Source organism: Ictidomys tridecemlineatus, unplaced genomic scaffold (assembly GCF_052094955.1).
Source record: "Ictidomys tridecemlineatus isolate mIctTri1 unplaced genomic scaffold, mIctTri1.hap1 Scaffold_54, whole genome shotgun sequence".
NCBI classification, from domain to species: Eukaryota; Metazoa; Chordata; class Mammalia; order Rodentia; family Sciuridae; genus Ictidomys; species Ictidomys tridecemlineatus.
The window spans coordinates 264,489-285,192 of NW_027523576.1; the positions used below are offsets into that span (position 1 = coordinate 264,489).

The 20,704-nt window shown below is 50.1% G+C and overlaps 1 long non-coding RNA gene across 1 annotated transcript in view; it reads left to right on the top strand.

The window, feature by feature from the left end:
• The first annotated feature begins 5,369 nt into the window (after positions 1 to 5,369).
• LOC144373992 (uncharacterized) overlaps positions 5,370 to 20,704 on the top strand; it is a 58,513-nt gene continuing 43,178 nt past the window's right edge. The window contains exon 1 of the long non-coding RNA XR_013433523.1: positions 5,370 to 5,501. This is a non-coding gene — a long non-coding RNA (uncharacterized LOC144373992). The remainder of the gene's footprint in view (positions 5,502 to 20,704) is intronic.

A 20,704-nucleotide genomic window follows, 5' to 3' on the forward strand; every position in this document is an offset into this window, starting at 1 on the left:
CGACAGGGGAAAGGACGTGAGACGGCTTCCAGCCTGGCGGGCCAGCTGCGAAGGAGCGTTGTGCGTGCCCTGAAGACCCGGCGGCCCCAGGACTGTATACGTAGGTCCTGAAAGTGCGACATGGAGTCCCAGCAGCCGCTGGTACCGAGCCGCGCGCCGCACCCAGAGCCGCCCGGCGCTCCAGGGTCGGTGTCGGGGTCCAGGGCTCTGGAGCGCAGAGGCTGGATCTGCAGCTCCTGCGCTCCATTACTCTCTCCAGGGCCTGCGCCGCGCACGGCCCTGCCTACGGTGACCTAGGCCTGGCCAGCTTCAAACTGAGAGGAGGGAGGGTTGTGAAATCTTCCTCACTCCAAAACGAGTCCATTAAAAATTACCTACGTGATTTCGGGCTTCAGTACAGGAAGATCTATAATGCCATGTTGGCATAGGGTGACTTTTTCCTCACCAAACCCTTCGAATCAAATAGTTTAAATCCAAGGAAATAATCCCACAGTCCGTGCGCTTCCTCCCCTCAGAGCTCAGGTGTACGGGTGCGTGCGCGGTTAGCCCGCTGCCTGCAACTGAATTCAACCCAGTCACGGGGACAATTCAGGCCTTAATCCCTTCCCCCTCCACACACCCTGGTTCTGGGTCTTCAGCTTCCCACTTCATTCCTGAGCTGGACCCGAGGCTAGTCCCTCGTCCTAGCTAGCCGTGGGTGTGCAAGGTCCGGGAGGAAACGCCACCCTTTCCTCATCGCTTGTCCTAATCGGGACTCCTCCAGGGAAATCCAATCGCCAAAGTTGGCCCTCTGACCCACGGAAACTACCCTACGTCCTGAAGAGTGCGTTCACAGTGCAATTACGGCCAGGAAGCACCCACAGGTCTCTTGCCTCCGTACATCTGCGGTTTCCAAGAAGCCTCCTCTCCAGAACCCAGGGTCACAAGACTGTGAGGGGCGCAGGTGACCCTTTGCACTCCATATCTGCTGCAACTCTAGGTTTACCTGCTTTCCAACTACTCGCTAAACCTCACCCAGTTTTCAGTTTCCAGCCCGAATTCCAAAGCCGACCTTGCTCTCTCCTGCCCTTACCCACCCTATCTACCTCCCACATCTTAGTTCTATGTTGAAGGGGAGAAAAGGTAGCCACCCAGAAAGCGGCAGATATTTAGACTCAGGGCAGTGATTTCCTCTGCGACTGCCATTTAAGCCTAGCCTGGTCCAGGAAACACCCCGAGTCTACAGCGACTGGTAACCAGAGTGGACTGCTACCTATGACAAGGTTCCACTGTGCACCTATATGGGTGTGGAGTCGGTAATGGGCCACTTAACAAAGAGACCGAGGCCTACCAGGGCAGGATGACAGAGCCTTCTAGGACCCAAATGTAAAAATTGAAAGACTTCCCCAAGCCTGAGAATCGGACTGCCAGCAGGTGTCTGCCTGGGTTTCTGGTGCCTCCCTCTGCCTTGGTGTGGGACCTCTAAGTTCCTCTTCCTGTTGGCCTCTTCAGTGCAGAGCAGGAGGATATACAGCAACCGGCTGCCATCACAGTTACTGTCCTACTCCCCCCCCCTGCTGCAGGGCCTTTGGGGAGGCCAGTTTCCTCTCTGGCCTCAATTTCCCCAGATATGAAGGGTTCCTGATGATCCCACCGGTCCTTAAGACTGTGCCATTCATTTTCTGCATCCCAAAGTACTAAATTGGTCTCAAAGGTTTTCTTTACCCAGGGATCCCACCTGCTTCAGGCAAATGGGTTCACTCTGTATCTTTTATTTTCAGCCAATAGCTGTAAGCCATCTCAGTGCTCTGGTTGATATCTAGACTTTCTCTGGCTCTAAGACCTCCGTGGGGTCATTGTCCTGACCCCAGCAACTCAGCAGGGCCCTGGCAACCTGGGTGCTTCAAGAACCCAGGTTAAATCAATGAAGGTGTGAGGGGGGGCGGATTCAAAGCTGCTGAGGGCAAGAGAGTTATTTTGCATGGTGGAGTTCTTCCTAAACGCAACTTCTCTTTGCCCTATGCCCTGAGCTTCCCAACTCCTTAGACCCGGACTGGACTTGAGGGGAGTAGGCATTGCAGCCCAAAGCTTCAGGTCCCAGACATGAGCAGTGGGACAGTGCTTAAGACAGCATGGCTCCCCTTGCTGACTTCAAGAAGTGTAGTAGGAAGGGATTAGGCCACTGCCCCCTTCCCCAAGTTGTGCACTATGATACAGGATCATCTACAGAATCTAGAGCCAACTTCCAGGATCAAAACCCAGGAGATGCAGGTGGCCCCTGGAGTAGGCAGCTCCTGAACACAGCACTGGCAGCAGTTGCTCAAGGCATCAACCCCAGCAACACCACGCCACCCCACAACAAGGGGCAAAGTCTTCAGTCATTCTGGACCCAAAGGCCTGGTGATGTACACCCCACAGATATTTAAATGTCTGCTGTGGCAGCACATCTGCCACTTTTCAACATTTTAGCAAACTTCCCTGGAAATCCCTAAAACAACGAATAGCTTAAAATAAGCCCTTTTCCCCAGACCGCTCCCATTAGCTAACTTCTGGTTTATTAGAAATCTTTGGCAACAAACAACTCTTCAGATAATTTATTCTCCCCTGCTCCAAAAGAAAGGTGGGAAGAGAGAGGACAGAGGATAGAATCCCATTACCCTGTCTGCTTTGTAGCAAGCGGAATAGACGTATCCCAGCAAACCAGCTAACACTACTCCCGGGTGGAAAGGAGACTCGACCCTTATAAACCTAATTCGCTTCTAATGTCCACCGAAACTTCAGCTGGAAAGGAATCATTTCTACTTCTGTAGCCAAGGACTCATCGCTGGGCCGACTAGTAGGAAACGCCACGGTGAACAACTCCCAGCGAAGCAAGGGGCTGGGGAAGAGGTTCTCCGCGGATCGGACTAGGAAATGCAGGAACGTGCGCTAGGCCCCAGCCCAGGAGGTTCAGCGCTTCCACGCACAGGAGGAAAGCGCCCTTCGACCGCGGACCGCGTGGCCAGGCTGGGAGGCTCCCCAGAGGCCCAGCCACCGCTTCCGGCCGCTCAGCTCCCTAGAGCTCCAGGCTGCTCTGGCGCTTGCTCCGGACCCGGGCCGCCGCAGGACTGCAGGCCGCAATTGCCGACAAGACCCGCTGCGCTCCACGAGGAAGACCGTGGAAAACGCAGCTGCAGACCCAGAAACCATCGCAAATACCACGTTTGGAGGCGCCAAGCGCAAAAGCTTACCGGGTCGAGTGCCGGGCCAAGGATGATATTAATGGAGGCGCCCTGTGACCGAAGGACACCTGCCGCCTGTACTGCAGCCACCCTCCCCTCCAGTGCCCTGCAGCTGAAGTGGTCTCTTTACCACGAAGTCCTCTCGTGTGGCTCCAGGGCCTGGAAATCCTGGGGCGCCCATCAAAACCCTGAACAGTGCCCTTCCCGGCAGTGTCGGGGTCCCTTGGGGGTGAGATCCCGGACCCGCTGTTTGGAGGTCTGGCCGGGTGGCCACAGTCCCTGGCGGAGGCCAACGTGTGCGTGCTGGGAAAGCTCATCCAGCAGGCCACCATTTCTTACGATCTCTGCCTGATGGTGAGTCCTCGTCCGCCAGGAGTGTATTTTCAATACTAAAAGAACTGCTAAGCTCTGCCCTGCCTGCCATTTTCGAAATAATTACCTTTCTCTTCACGGGTGTTTCAGCTCAGCAACCCGCGATCTCTTCTACCCAAACCTCCGATCCCCAGAGGACTGGGAGGGCAGCACCGAGGACTGACTCCCACGAGTGCTCAGTGGCTGTGGCCTCACCGAGCACCCTGCTTGCTTGCTCTCTTTTCTCCAGAAAGAGAAGGAGGGATGAAGGCCCGAAAAAGAAACAGGAGCTGAAGAAAGAAAGAAGGAAGGAATGAGGGAAAAGAGGTAGGTAAATAAGAAGGAAAGGAGTAAAGGAACAGAGAAAAAATAAGAAAACAAAACCACACCAAACCAGAGCAGAAGGGGGTGGGGGAGAGAAAGAGAAAGGGAAGGAGGAAGGAGGAGGAAGAGGAGAAGAAGGAGAAAGAGAAGGAGAGGAAAGAGACCGAAGAAAAAGAAGATGAAGAAGAATTGTTTTAAAATGGAAAGGAGGAGGAGAAAGAAGAGAGGAAAAGAAAAACAAAACTAAAATGGATTCACAAAGAAGAAAGAAAAGAAAGGATAGGAGGGAGGAAGGAAAGGAGGAGCAGAGCGTGAAGAAGGAAGAGAGAGAGCGTAAAACCTGCATGGACCAGCATGCCAACGCCAACTGGGGACCCCTGGTCCCTGGAACAATCCTTGGTTTGCCGCTGCTGCCCTGAGCCAAGAGATGGTTTGGTCGCCTGGGTCGTGGTGGCCCTGGCCCCTCTCCCTGAGTCTGGTCCCAGCTGAAGTCCCAGGCTTGGCCCTCCCAAGACACCCGAGTATTGGCTGGGAGACCTCGATGGCCCCCTCTGGGCCGGCTCCTGCCTGGGCCCAGGCTGCCTAACTCCCCGGAGTTCCAGGCTGCCCATCTGCGGCCTCACCTTCAGGGTAGACCATGGGCATCTTCAGGTAGCTCGTGGTGAGTCGTATGATGGACGCTTTGTCCAGCTGCGAAGTGATGGCCGATGGCAGCGGGAGCAGCTTGGCCAGCTCATAAAACTCGCCATTTTCCTTCTTCCTCCTGATTTTGGCCACATTCTTGGACTTCTCCTTCATCGCGCCTTGGCTCTGGGCATATTAGACTTGGCCGCGCTCCAGGCCCGCGGAGTCCCGCTCAGGCTGCGGCAGCTGGGACCAGGAAAGGGGACCCGGGGGCCAGGTGAATCCCGGGTGCCAGCCACGGATAGGCGCGCGGGACCAGTCTGGGCACCGAGGAACTTCTCCGCAGTTGCCAGCCCAGAGCTCAGTGCAAACCAGCTGCGCCGCCCCGTGCTCTGGCTGCGGCTGGAGCTGGACTGTTCTGCCGCGACCCAAGCCCTGCTTCCTGTTCACTCTTCTAGCCTCCTGTCTCCCCGGCCTCAGCTTTTCTTAGAGTATAAAGGTCCAGCAAAGAGGCGGTGGTGCAGTTTAGTCCTTAACCGGGTGTTGGCACTCGCTGCCGCGAGGCCCCTCCGATCTGGAGGGCGGCAGGGGCGGCGGCAGCTGCGGAGTCATGGAGCGGACCCGAGCCGAGGGGAGCTAGACCGAGACAGCTGGGCCGGACCCAGGCCTGGTCGCGCTCTCCTGCCCTCTCTGGTTGCTCCCTGTGCCTGAAGACCCCGCGCCGGAGTCCGCGATCTGTTGGGAGGCGCAGCTGCTCCGCAGTCCACGTGCGACCGAGCACCGTTTGTTTATGGCGGACCTCCTTCGGGCGGAGCACTGGGCAGCCAGGGCCGGGAAGGGGGGCAGGCAGGAGGAGGGACCGCAGCGGGGGCGGGGGCGGCGATACTCGCCTCCAACCCCGCCGCGGCCCTGGAGTCACGGGCGCATCTCTGCGTCTCTACCTCCAGGGACTGTCCCGAGAAAGACGGGCGCGCTCCCGGGCTCGGGCTCCAGGAGATCTCGGTGAGTGAATGCTGCGCGGTGCGGAGACCGGCTCTGGAGAGCGAGTCGCGGGACGTGGGCATTAGGATGGGCTGCGGGGTGGGGCGAAGGAGTAACGAGGGAGGGGTGTCGAGGCCTCTTCTGTGGTTACCCGGCTGGTCACCGGCGGGCGCGGCCAAGAGGAGGCGGTGCGACCAGGCGGCCAAGTGCCCTGTGGGGAGGATCGAGGCCTCCAATCCGCGCTGGTCCCACGCCCTCCTCCTCAGTTCCGCGTGCGGAAAGGGGGTGCCTAGAGGGAAGATTCCCCTCCCGACACGCTCCGAAGTCACTCTTCTGCCTTTTCTCCTCCTGGAAACTCCGGATTGACACTTTTCTGATAGGAGCGGGAGACCGCTGGGGCGCACGAGCCAGAGGAAGGGAAGGGTCTAGGGAACCCAGCCCAGCTGCGAGGCCTCTCCGGGGCGCCGCTGGGAACGGGGCCCAACTGCCCTGCTTCCAGCAGCCCAGAGCAGTCTCGCAGCCTGATCCAACGCAGCCTAAATTTCGGGAATCGCTTTTGGGTGGACGTTTCATGGAGAGTGTCACTGAGCTAGGGTCACTGGGGGAACGTTGGTGGGATCCGTGGTGGTCGGCAGAAGGCAGTTGGAGAAGGGAGGCGCTGCTGAAGACGCGGGCACTGGGAACACAGCTCTCCCGCAGGGCCACACTGGACCTAAAGAGTCACATCCCGCCTCTCCTCCCCAACTCCTCCTTCGGGCTCCTGGGCCCTCCACACACACACACACACACACACACACACCCCGCCACTGTCATCTCCGAAACCCCGGTCCTTCCTGGAGTCTGAACGCCCCAGGACGGTTCTGTTGCCAGCTTCCCTGCTTCACCAGGTCAGGGACAGGCCAGAGGGCAGTTCCTACTGGGTGTCTGGGCCCTAAGGGAGCTCTTGGCACTGTGCTAAAAGATGTAGAATTATGGGGCCGGGAGGCCTCCGATCTCGGGGTGGGCACTGGTTAGGAGGTGGGACAGGGATAGGGGGATAGGTAGGTGCCGCCGCTCTACCTCCAGCTGGGAGGAGTCTGCCGCTGTCGTGTTCCTCTCCAGTTTCCGGCTATCGTGCCAGCAGTAGACGCTCTGACCTTTTCCCCTACCCCTTTGAAGGTCCGAAGTTTGGAGGCGTTGGAGGAGATGTGGGTTCCCTCCCTGGGCTTCATAGCATAAACCTGGTCTGGGCATCAGCCTGCCCAGTCCTGCTAAACCCACTGTGGCCAATGTTCTTAGGAATGGTGCTGGGAAACCGCGAAACTGCACGACCCAGGAGCGCAGTGGAACCCGCACTTTCCTTTGGGGTTTTGGATCTAGGTACGCTGTCCAGTTTTCAGCGGTTTGAGTGGAGAGTTGGGGCCGCGCGTCAGCGGCGCGGGTCCGCAGGTGCCCAAAACAGGCGTCCGCGGCCCACTTCCGTGACCAGAATCCCGCGCCGCGCGGCGCTGTTGACTGCTTGGGGCCTCACAGAGAAGGGGCTCCAAGAGCAGGGCTGCGGATCGGTCCCGCCAGAGCATCTTGCAGGCCTCCCTCCCAAGCGCACTCTAGCACTTCCCAGGCTTCAGGAGGATTTCACGCTTCTCTCACCCCCACGATTTCCAACCCTAAATTATGGACTCGGGAGAATTCCTCCCCGGCTTGAAGGGGATTACCTAGATCACAGAAACATGGCTAAGTGGAAGTGGGAGAATCCCGACTAGTAACAAGAACGGAAACTTTGCTCAAACCAAATTTCCCAGATTTTACCAAAAGCGCACTTGAGCTCTCCAGACCGGGTTTTTACAGTGGCAGCCACTGTTTAGGCACCTTCAAGACAGGATCAAATCGCCTCCTTTGAGTGATAGCAAAATGGGGCGTTAGAAGCCTCTAAGTTATCAGGGTGTGGGATGCTTCCAGGCCCAAAGTCGGCCTCAGCAGATGCCCAGCAGGCACAAACATTCTTTCAGGGCACACATACACACACAACTGGCTATGGGCCTAGAGTCCCCGGACAGCATGATCGAAAGTACCACAAGTACTTGGGCAGGAGTCTTGAGGTTTCCCAAGTGGAAAGGATAGTGATAGTAAGGTGGAATAGTGAAAGGAAAAAATCCCAGTCTCTGGTTGGGGCCTTCCCATGGCTCTCCCTACCTGAGTTAAAGCCTGGGGCCCTCAGATCAGAACAATTAGGACAACACCCAGACAGTCCTAGATGTGAGACAGTATGAAGTTAGAAGCTTTGCTTAAACTTGGTACAGCAGTGAACAAGTGCTAATTGGAGTAATTAGGAACATCCCGTGGTGACCTTAAGTTGGACACCTACTACGTGTCCCTCCCTCTTGAAGTGGTGAGAGATTCCTGGTCCACACATTTGACCAGCTCATGGCCCCAGGAGAGGCACAGATGCAGTGAACCCCACCTATCAACCCCAGTCCAGGGTATCACCAGAACCGCTGTTGGCCTACTGGCCAGGAAGGAAACTGTAGAGGGCAGGTAGCAAGAGGGGTCTCCACAAGATGTGGTCCATAGCTTCCCAGGAGCTGCCTACTTGCAAGGCACCATGCTCCAATCTTCTGGGCCCGGGAGCATGCCCTGCGTACCCCATCTCTTAGAAATTTTCCACTAGGAAACTGATCTGGTCGAAATTCAGGCCCCAAGAGGAAAGGGGTGGTCCCAGGCCACCCCCACATGTGTTTGGATTTTCCGCTTCAGATGCTTCACAACTGTTCTTCCCCAGGCGGGGCCCGCGCCTACCTGAGAAGCCCATCTCCAGCCAAAACCGACTGTCGAGTGAGATCAAGGGGGATGACCCGCAGATGTTCCGCTGGGAATGGGCTCCAAAGAGGCTTCTGCAATGGCATATCAGAGACCTGGTTACTAAGGTTGGGGTGGTGTGTGTGGGGTACCCTCCATTACAGGCACTGGATTTCCAACCTCTACCAAAGTAGAGTTTAAAGAGAACTTCAGCAGCCAGAGCAAGCAGAGGCAACAGGAAATTCAGAGCTGCTGAGATTCAATCCTATGTGATTTATAAGCTCTTGTCTACACAGGCAATTAGTACAATGTGGTTACTTCAGTTATTTCAGAAACTCCGCTTGCGGTCTAGCATCACATATATGATTTTCTGGTCTGATTTTCTGAAAGAATACCTTGAGTTTTCACTGCTTTCCATGTGTAAACCCCATGGAGACATCACCAGCTTTCTTTGGGGTCATTGCTACTCCTAGAAAGGAGCATAGGACCATTTCAATATTAATTGCAATATTAATATAAATTAATCATTTACAATTAATTACAGGTAGCCAGAGCCATTGCCTAATAATTTATTCCTCTAGAGGTCAAGGCAGTAACTTGCTCTGCTCACTCCTTCTAAAGTAATTGAGGGATAGAAGTTTCTCTTTTCAGTTTTTTTTTTTTTTAATATAGTAACTTCTTTTACTGGAAGTTACTCCTTTGGAGAAAATGTTTGGTTTTAGGTTGGTCGGGGTGACTGATTATCTGATTCCATCGCAGTAATGTTGTGCGGATCCTCCTTTCTGCACTGGGTCCAGGGACTGGTGGCTGGGGAACACCAAACTGGGACAGCAGTTCCCTTTCCCAAGGAGAGAAAGGAGGAGAGAGCAAAAAGGCCTGAAAGCAGGGAGATTATGCCCACCTCTAAGGTGGCTAGTGGGGGCTGGGATGCTTGAAATGGACTCAGCTCCCTGGAATTCTGGTAGGAAAAGCCCTTCTCTTTGGACTTGGTTGTCCAGAATGACTACAGATTCCTGGGATAAGGTGGGTTGGGTCCAGGGGGGCCTCACGCTCTCTTAAGGGATGCATTGGGTGATCAAAAACAGTTATTGCCACTGGAAATTAATTATAGCTATTAGAAAATTCCTGAGAGAAGACCACAGGGAGTTACAGAAGCCCCGCCTTGTTTGGGTAAAGGCAGCCAGGGCACACTTTTATTTTACCTGAGATGAGGGATGAGCCCTTTCCTCTGCATTTTTCTTCCCAAGCTCAGTTCTACTTTCTCTTGGGTATCTAAGAAGGTGGGGGTGGGGGGCTTTTGCACTTTGGGCTGACGTGCTCACACACACACCTCGTGACCTCCAGGAAGGGCAGGTTCTTTTGGGGGGAAATGGCTGTTCCCATCTCTTGGAACTGAGATCAGAGCCGGGCCCTTCCCAATGGAGAGAGGGCAGAGCAGAAATCCCCGCAGACATCCTCCCACCTGCCCTTGACCCGAGGCTTTCTCCCAGACCATTATTGGTCTATGTTAATTTAAATGAAATCCCGGGTTAGGGAGAGGCAGCCCGTCTACTCTCCACCAGAGCCCTACTTTCTTCTAGAAACAACCCCCATGGCTTTCAGAGAGCTCGGGGTCGCTTTTGAGGCCTCTTAGTCTGGTGTGTACTGAAAGTCCTCGGTGGTTACATCAATTACACATCGCCTCGAAATCTCAAAACTGATTAGTTCATTAAGGGCGTCCTCGAAACATCCCTTCAAAAACATCAACTAACAAAAAATCTCTTTAAGAACCAAATAAAACCTATCCACCTGAGATAAATATTTCAGCACATCAAAGAAAACACGAACACAGTGGGCTCAATTTTTTTTCCAGCACCTAGTAGTGACAGCCTAATATTGATATAGGGTTGACCACAATATAGGACAGTCCCGGTTCTTTGGTTCTTTAAGGACACAAACTCCTCATTCCGTTTAATTAGCACAATGGATCTATTTGCACAACTAAGCTATGGTGAGAAATGTCTTGCCTACTCTGAACAAATTTTCAGGAAGTTAGCTAATTCATTCCCAGTTGATGGAGAAAAAGTTGCGGAAAGGCGGGGGGGGGGTGTGTGCAGGCGGGGGGGTGGTGCAGGCGGGGGGGGGGGGTGTGCAGGCGGGCGGGCTGGGTTGGGGCCCTCCAGCCAGGCCTGGGCACGTGTGGCTGCCCCAAACCCGAGTGTGGGCACCTTCCCCCTTCGGGCGGATTGTATTTTTCCCTTTTGAAGCCGGCGTGGAAGGTGGGTTTCCTGAGAGGTGCGTCTGAAGCGGAACACACTCGTGCCTTCGGGGAGAAGGGGGTGAAGTCCAGGGCCTGGGGTACTCACTCCAGGACTGAAGTTAAGCACCGCGGGACCAGCGGAGCTGGGCTAGGAAGCGGAGCGGCGGCGGGGCCACGCCAGAGTGGGGACCGCTGAGCTGCCGGCCACAGTGTAGCACGCGGCCAGGCCGGCTGCAGGGGCAGGAGGGGGCGGGAGGGGAGGTCAGGCTTCCGTCGCAAGAGGTTTCCTTAATTCCGCAGAAGGGCCTGGGTAATCCCGTCCCCGGAGCAGGGTGCCATCTCAGGGATGGCATCATCTTTGGGCTTCCCGAATTGAGGCCATCAGAGTCCCCCAGGGCCGACAGGACTAGAACCGCAGCCGGGGCCGGCAGGTTGTAGCGCAAGGGGCCTGTGCCCAGCGGCCTGGGGGTCCACGCAGGGAGCAGGAAGGTCGTGCAGTACGCATGCACGGGGAGGGGGCCTGGGGCTTAGGCACTCGGGGTGGGGTCGTGTGGGATTGAGCGGATCTCTCAGGCGAGCCTGGGGCAGAGCGGCCACGGCCAGCCCTGAGGTGGGCTGCCCGGCCCATCCGCATCCTCTTCCACTCGAGTCTCTCAGCCGGGCTCCGTTCCTGTTCCCCAGATTCTTTCCACAAGGGAGGTAGGGACCCGAAGGAAGGAGGGAGCGAGGCCCGTATCGCGACGGGAGCCAGCGATACCCGGCCCTGTGGATGGGGTATCTGGTGCGAGGACTTCATCTTCTTAGCGTCTCCAAAACCTCCGGAGCTGGCCCTAGCTCTTTCGTGCTAGTCACAGCTCGGATCTGGAATTCTAGCGCTGGAGGCAGAGTTTTGGGAGACTCTCGGATTGAGGAAGAGAGTCCAGCATCCCCCTTTTGTCCCTTTCCCCTTTTAAATTGCCCCCAGACAGAATTTCCTCTAGGTGCCAGAGCCAGCACCCTGGGGATGAGGAACAGAGGGGAGCACGTTTTCGTGTAAAACGAAAGCCTTTTTAAAATAAGCACTTCTCCTTAATTCAAGATTATTTTCCCAGGAAGAAGCATCATTTCAGAGTAGATTCAGACCGTGAGGTTTCTGAGTATATATGTATTTTGGAGGAGGCAATTCCAACACCCTCTTCAGTTTTTTGAGGGCGGAAAAAATAATCTTGGTTATTGCACCAACTCATTCTATACCCTGCGGTATAGAATAAAGGCATCCTTTAACTTGACCACGGAGTTCTCTCTGCTTTCTCTCCCAGAGCCTTTGAACCAGGCGGGTGTGCCTTCTGGAGGCTTCCTCAGCTGGGCTCGCACATTTGTTGCTGTACTCTTTTCCCAAGAGGAGGTCAGGGTGCGCGGTTCCATGTTTTGGAATCGAGCAAGTACTACTTCTCTCCCAAAGTCTTAGCCAATTAAACAGTTTTATTGCAGTGTGAGAGGCTTCAATTTCAACCTTGCATTTATTTTGGAGAGTCCTTCCCATCTGCCAGGTCCTGAGCTGGGCGTAGGGGATCAGTGTTTTGAGACATCTAACATATGAGTAAATCCAACCAGGCACTGGGGGAAGAATATCAGGTGTTCGAGTGGGGAGATCACCATTCAGTGCTAGTTTCTCCTGGCAAAACAGCCATTTTCCACTTGTCTTGTATTTTTCCCCCAATGTCTGCATATAGAGCCAAAGCATCAAATACCTTTAAAATAATTTAAACAAGGTTGCCAGTTTTGGAAATATCATGTGTGAATTTGCTTTGATTCTTGTATAATTGGGGGCTGGGAAGGAAAAAGATCAACACCATGTCATTGTTAGCACACAAGCATAACTTACAAAATGTTTTTTTGAAGTCTACTTACAGTAATTGACTAGAAAACACCTCCCTGTTTTGTTTTTAAAGAGAAGCTGTCAACTGTCAAATGAAGGAATGTGGACTCCAGGAGAGATACACCTGTAAAAAGTGCTGGAATTCCTAGACTAACCCCACCCATCCTGTTCTTTCAGAGTATCTCATTCATCTATCTGTCTATCTATCTATCTTTGTAGTGCTGGTGCCTCATACTTGCTAGGCAAATATTCTACCATTGAGCGCACCCTCCATCCCAAGGATACCTTATTTGGACCCTACTTGATTTGAGCAGCTGGATATTTTTCTGAAAGTAAATCCCATAAATGGAAATCATACTCATCATCAAACATTTTAATTTGGAAGTGACCTGGGTTGAGCTACGGAGCAAGAACGCATCCTGCCATAATCACAGCTGATCTCTTAGAAGCTGAAAACCCTAGAATGAAGCTCAGGAAGGCAATAATTTAAAATAGAAAATTCCTAGCTTTAAGAAAAGAATGAAGGCTCCAAGTGGAGCTGGGAATTTATATTGTACAAAAACCCTTTGAACAATCATTTGACAGTAAATGAACTTTTTTCTGGCTATGTTTGTTGATCTAAATTTCTCAGTCACCCTTTGCATGTGTGAATTGTGAGACAGGGTCTAAGCAAAGATGACTTATGAATCTTTTAGGAATCCATGCTTTCAGGTTGGTTTTCTGTGTGGGTCATGGGAGCTGCTGCACTTTAGATACTTTATGGGATGGTTGTCAAGGGAACCTTGGGTAAAATTTCGCAGGACTGTCTCTAAAAACATTGTTCATAATTAAAAATGATTCATAGAAATCACCAGAAAAATTATGGCATGTTATGTTCAAACATGTTTTTAGGCCATGTGGAATAAATAAAATCAGGGTCTGGTTGGGTAATACTGCCTCCCAGCCTTCCTCTGACTGTACCAGGAGGATCTGATACAGATGCTCAGATTTAAGAACAGCCTGGGTAATAGGAATCAAATGACACGGACATTTTCTTCAGGTATTTTTAAAGTCTTGATGATGCAAGTTACAATTGTATTTCTTCAAAAGCCCCTAAATAGCACAGTTCAAAAGGTGATAAGTTTGCAAAAAAAGGAATATGGAAACCCCCACATGACAAAAGACAGCACACTCATTGCCACCCAGACCCACCTTGTTATCAGCCAGCTGATTGTGGCAGGTGTTTTGCACATTAGTGGTGACATCCCCAGGACCCACTCTCCTGCTACTACCCTTTGCAGGGAAAAGCAGTACATGGAGGTGGCAACGTATTGGCAATATCAACTCATTTAGCTGGTGGTTGGTTATGTGGGTTTAAACCCCTTCCTGGTAGAAAAGCAGGGCAGAGCTTGTAAAGGGTATTTAGGTCAGCAGCAGCTAATGCATTGGCCTCCCAGTCTAACTTGCCTTGGGCCCTGGTGGACTGTGACAATCTATGTTAGTTGCTAGTGTCTAGTATGTATATAGAGAACCAGCATTTAATAGAGCAATCAGCTTATCAAATAATCCAAATCAAAGTGGTTGTACCTGCTAAAAACAAAACAAAACAAAAAATCCCCCCCCATTTATCTACCTAAAAGAATAGAGGCCATCTCCAGCCCCATACATGGTCACACATGTGCCTGACTTATGACTTGCCAGATCATTTTAGTCCTTTCACAGTCAGCCAGTCCTGGGCTGGTGTAGTGACTCCCCTGGCATGTGAAGGTGGCTAATGTGATGGGTTGCATGTTCTGGCTCATTGCTCATTTCCATGTGCAATCGGTGCTGGACTGACTTAGAAGCAGCTTACACTTCTTGTGGCCAAAGGAATGCAGTTGTCTGGCCTGGAGAGCCCTCGTGTCCTCCTACACACACTGTTATTCATTCAGGAGACATTCATCAAGTGCCCACAGTATGCCAAACCCCTGAGCCAGGCATTTGCATGATAAAACTGAGTTTCTGCCACTGAGGATATTTTTGGTCCTGACAATGACTGTGAGAATCTGGCCTGATTATGTGTATCAAAGGCCTTAGAAAGCTTCACCACTTTTGAACTAGTAATTCTATTTCTGGTTATGTGTCCAAGGAAATCATGTATAATACCCCCGCAAAGCCTTTTTGCCTGAGTATTTGTATAGTAGTTAAGGGTGCAAAACTTGGTGTCAAATCAAGGTTTGACTTCGTAAGCCCTTTGGTTTTGTTATCTGTTCAATGGGGATTAATAGCCATTTCATAAGGAGGTTGTGAGTTTTAAGTAAAAAAATCATTGATAAATATAATGAATATAAAGGGCCAAGCACACTGCTTGGGAGAAGCAAGGATTGAATAAACTTTAGCTGTTATTATTGGCATTATCATCACATTATGACTTGTAATATTGAACGGTAGAATCTTACTTATTTGCTTTGACATGCTGGAGATGGAACCCAGCGACCACACATGCTAGGCAGGTTCTACCCGGAGCTACACCCAAGCCTGGAATAGTTACAATGTTAAACTCTGGAAGCAAACTTTCATAAATGGGTGGGGGTGATTAATTAAATGTTGATACAGATATTCAACAAAAATTAAGCAGCTAATAAAAAGATTTTTAAAGTTTCTAACAAGATGGTGCGATAAAAACCTTCCTATATACAATTACTCTTCTAAGAATCCCTTGAAGCTAGGCTTCCTGATGTGAATTATTTGCAGACAATTGAATAACTTATTCAAGAATCAAGGTGGAAGTCACTTTTCTGCTGCTGGATTTCTGCCAGGAGGCCCAAGAAGTGAACACTTTTTTTGTGTGTGAGTGTGACATGTGGGCACACATGCATTTATGGCTGTGTTGGCAGAGGTCCCAATGACACTGCTGTGAAGCCAAGAGTCCCAGAGGTGGTTTGCTGATCCTGAGTCCCAGCTAGCAAGGCTGTTGCTGGATTGACAATGACAGTGACAGCTTCCTATCCTGCTAACGTTGGCTATGGCACTATCCACAGCTTCCCTGGCTGGCCAGTCCTGCATGTGTTATTCTTCTGGTGAACCAGCCTGGCTGCTCTCCCCAGTCCTCCCAATAATTTTGTTAGTGCTGAGGTTTCTCTGTTCAATCCCTTTTCTCTTCAAATAGCTCATGTGATTCCTAATATTGGCAATTAAATCCTGAATGATACAAGTTGAAATCATGCCAGCCCTATAAGGCTCTCTATATTATATGAATATAATTAAGTAAAACAACATAACTATATATAGGAGTATACCAGAAGGAGGTTCCTTACGGTGCTGGCCATGAGCATGTTTAGGTAGTAAGACTGGGAGTGGTCTTTCAATTTATCTTTTCTTGCCTCCATTTTAACTTAAAAAAACTTGAATTTAAAAAAAATTTGGAGAGATGCTAGGGATTGAACCCATACACATGCTAAGCATACCCTCTACCCCCTAACTATACCCCAATTTCTTTTTTCTTCTTTAAAATACCACTTTATGAGTTGGGGTTGTAGCTCAGTGGTCAAGTGCTTGCCTTGCATGCATGAGGCCCTGGGTTCGATCCTCAATACCACATTAATACATTAAAATAAAGATATTGTGTCAATCTACAACTAAAAAAAATTAAAAAGAAAATACCACTGAGATATAATCATGTACTGTACAATTTACTCATTTAAAGTGTACAATCCAATGGTCTTAGAATATTTGCAGATATTTCCAGTCTCACCGTAGTCAATTATGGAACATTTCATCAGCTCACAAAGAAACCCCACACCGCATGGCTGTTAACCCTTCATCTGCATTTCCTCTACTTTCTGTTTCTCTATATTCCCACACTCTATAGATTTTCATATGAATGGAATCATAAAGTAGAGATCTTTTGTGTGACTGGCTTCTTTTACTTATGTAATGTTTTTGAGGTTCATCCATGTTGTAGCCTGTATTACTACTTCATTCCTTTTCACTGATGAGTAACATTCCACTGCACAGGGCGAGCACATTTTGTAATCCACTTATCTATCGATGACATTTGGGTGGTTCCACCTTTTGGCTGTTTCAAATAACGCTGCTGTATTGCCCAACTTTTATTGACCATGTACTAATTTTATCAGTATTTTGAAAAAAAATAACAAAGAAAATCTGGTCTACATAGTACATTAGGAGGAAGACAATATTGTAGATTTTGTCCTTGCATCATTGGCCAGTAAACAGGGCACACACTGAAACTCCAAGCCAAGCTGCCTTTGGGTCACTGGAGACAGACTCAAGATGCACAAGGGGACCTGTGCCCCATCCAAAAGAAGGTGAAGCTTTACCCCTTACATGACCTTTTGTGACCTTGGTGTCCTTGACTCCCACTTATTTGGTCTTGTATGCTGCCTACTCTATCTGTGACCCCCACAACCAATGACTAGTCTATATGTGGTGCTCTTGGGCTCCAGGGAATGACATGAGAGACTTGTCAACCCATCTCCACTTCAGGAAGCAGCTCTGAAGCCAGGCAGGAGGACGATTATGGCAACATCACAGAAGTCACATGACTTGACTGGTGGGATTTGCACATTGAAATTGCCCTTTACTGGCTGCTGGAAATGTTCTATATCTCAACTTGGGACTTGTGTGGAGAGTTCACGGGGCAGTACTCCTAAGAGTCTATATGTTATTATGTTTCACTTTGTGAAAGTTACAGCTGGATTAAAGGAGGGAATGGTCACACATGGTCTTTTTCTGATCTTCCTTTCAAACTTCCATTCCAGCCACTTGCTCCTTCCTGACCATTTCTAAGTGGCTGCAGGCTCCTGTCACACAGCTGGTGAGGGAGAGCTCGGCTGGGAACTTAATCCAGCAACCTGACTAGGCGCATGCTGCTTTCACTAGGAGTCCCTCCAGAGCCTAGAAGCTACGTGAGTTTTGAGACTTGACCTGGGATCTTGTGGCCAGTGAGGAGTGGAAGGTCTAGAAGGCCCGAGTTCCCAGGTCCAGCGGATGCTCTTGCCTGTCTTGTGTACCTCCTTGCATCAGGCACATCATAGGTGCCCTTGAGTGAATGGGACCAGAGTGGAGTTCTCACCAAAGACCAAGCAGGGTGCCCATGTGTCAAGGGCTGTGAAAACCAGGCAAGAAACTCAGCTTTTATTTCCCTGCAAGCCAACAGCAGCGGAGGCTGGACTGTTGCAAGAGCATGGAAAATCCCCACTAGAGACACCAGAACTTTCTGGCAAGACCCATGAGGCGTTAATTTTAGCTTTCAATGACTGATGCCCTTGTATATTTTAATGGGTCAGGAAGAGCATGGGTCAAAGCCAAAGAGGTTTCCTTTCCTGTTGAGCACTAGGTGAGCTGCTTGGTTTTTAAAGACTAGTTCTCTGCATGTTTACTCAGAATTTCTGCTGTTTTGAGTCTATTCTGATAATTGTGAGCCATTCCCTAAAAATAGTAATGGTCTGTCCTATCGGTCAAGTTGCCCAGAGTTCATGCGTTAAACACGATTGTGACTCACAGTGTCCAATGCTAGAAAGCCATAACCACAAAAGAAACAAAACCACATGTCTTCCTTGGCTGAAAGGCACACATGTTGAGCACCAGGCCCTTGACTTGGGGAGACATGTACCCACAGGTTTTCCCTGTGTCTGCCTGTTTTCTTCCTTGTACCCCTGGAGGCTTGGGGTTCCATGCTGAGAACAGATGCCTCCACTTCAGCTGGAACACGCCCTGGGCTTGCTGGAGTCAGACCCAGGACCCGTGCCCCTCCTGGGAGAAGGGTGAGGCTTGGCTCCTTATGTGGCCTTATGTGCCCGAGCACCCTTGACGCTCTCTGATTTGGTCTTGTCCACTGCTTACTGGCATCCTGTTGCTTGTCGTGTCTGGCCTCAGGTGCATCCCATCAGTGAAGGACGCTTTTGGATTCTTGCCTAATGGTGGACTCTCAGTCTCCAGTAGAGCTTAGCACTTTCCTTTCTTTGCCTGCTCCGTGCAGTTTGCAGAACCCTGGATCATTTTTTTTGCATTCCTTCCTGGTTAATTTAGAAAACTTAGTGGAAAATGGAGAAAGGCAATCACAGATCTCACCAGTCCATACAACTAGAAGGGAATCGTGATGGGAAACAGTGACTCCAGCTCCACCAGACATGGCCCAATGGGGACTGAAGGAAAAGAAAATGGTAAAGAACATGTGTGAGATGCACGTCAAGGGCAGACAGATGGTGAACAGAAGAATTCACCTCATATAGAAACAAAAGCTAGAGAACTGGGGTACAGCATGTATGTTGTAAACCTCTGCTGAAATCATGAATCTCCTTCCTGATCATGCAGCATCCGTCAGGGGCTGCTAATCTCGGGGGTGAGTAGGAGAGGGAGGGATCTCTCCAGAGTGAATGGAGATCTTGCCTGCCTCCCGATGGAGCACACAGCCCTTTTATTTTTATCTTTTTTTGTTTGGGTACTGGGGATTGAACTCAGGGGCACACAACCATGGAGCCACATCCCCTGCCCTATTTTGTATTTTATTTAGAGACAGGGTCTCCCTGAGTTGCTTAGCATCTCACTGTTGCTGAGGCTGGCTATGAACTCCAGATCCTCCTGCCTTAGCCTCCCAAGCTTCTGGGATTACAGGAGTGTGCCACCATGCCAGGCACACACCTTATTAAATATTTTACCAAAAACAGAGATGCTGAAGTGGATTCAGTCTCTAACTAGACATGCTGATTAACGTACCAGTTTTCAGGAAATCCAGGGATGTAGAAATAACTGAAACCACACCAGAATGCTCTTGGAAAATCAGAAAGTGGAGAACTACAGGAAAGACAGCCCAGTTTCTTCAGCTAAGTGGAGAGGGAAAAGAGGGGAGGAAGGAATTGTAGTTGAAGACGCTTCAGAGGCATATCAGCTGGTGCTGGATGAAAGCAGGGACCTGTTTTCATCTGAGCTCCAGCAAATGTTATAAGAAAATCAGGAAAATATGAAAACTGACTGGATATTTGAAGCTATCAAAGAGTTCGTGTTAATTTTTTTAGGTACAATGAATGATGATATGATTCATGTATATTTTAAGAAAAGCATTCTTGTTTTTTAGAAATGCATACCAACTGCTTAGAAACTAAAAGAAAATCTAAATGAGACCGTGTGTATTAGAGTCTTGTAAGACTTTTTAGTTCTCCAAGGATGACACCCCCCTCTCCCACATGTACGTCCATTGTTAGGACTTCTCCGTCTGCCCCCCTTGGGTGTGTTCAGTAAATAATAGACAAGAGCAAACTTCTCCAGCTCTATTCCTTTGGCCCCAGCAAGAGGACGGTCTCAGCTGGGAGTTTCCTCCTGCAGCTCCCCCAACTCTGCCTCTGGTGGACACTGAGGGCACCTGGTCTGAGCTAAGCCCATCATTAGCTGCACCCAGGAAAATGCAATCATGAGACTCTTGTCCAAGAAGCAGGAAAGAAGAGACACTGAAGATACTAACGTGCAACACCTCTCCTCTCTCCTGCCATCATCTCTTGATTGTCATGGGTGGTTGGTTTTGTTTTTATTTTTTGGTTATTTAGTGTCACTGCTGCTCAGGTATGAGAATTATTTCATGGAAAATTCAGACTCTTACAGATGCTCCAGGGCCCCACCTTGCAATCAGCTGCTGGGTTCCTCCTCCTGCCAGCCACCAGAGTGATGTCCTGCACCTGGCCAGAGGTAGCTAAGGCAAGCCAGGCATCCCTCCTTCCCCTGAGTCTGCCACCTCAACCCACATGGATGGGTGACCCCCACAGGACGGTGGCCTTGGTATCTGCACACACACGGTGCCTGCATCAGGGATGGGCGAGTCTCACCACTACCCAGAAGAAGAAAATGCTGTGCTGTTTTTATGACCTATCTGGGTCCTTTACAATCCATTGTATTTCTCATTCTAGTTATTTGTTGCCTCATCACATTGTCTAGGACACACACACACACACACACACACAAACATTTATTGATTGATTTTTGTAGTGATGATTTAACCCATGGGCCCTTTGCACTTCTAAGTTTCTTTGTTTTGTTTTGGTATGGCATGGTGATTGTAGTTAGTAATATTGTATTATTTACTTTAAATATGTGATAAGTGTAGCTATTAAGTGTTCTCCCTCCCACAAATGATAAGAAATGGTGGCAAAGGAGTTAATTTGATTGTGGTAATCATTTCACAATGTATACCTATATCAAATCGTGTTGTATACTTTTTATTTTGTCAATTTTTACCTCAATAAAGTTGGTGAAGAAAAGAAGATTTTTCTGTTGTTGTTGTTGTTGTTCTGGTCTTGGTTTTCATCAGTTTTACTGATTTTTCCTAAAAATGACTTGTCCTTTAGAAGTTTATCATTTTGGTTTTTTCTTTCAGTACTG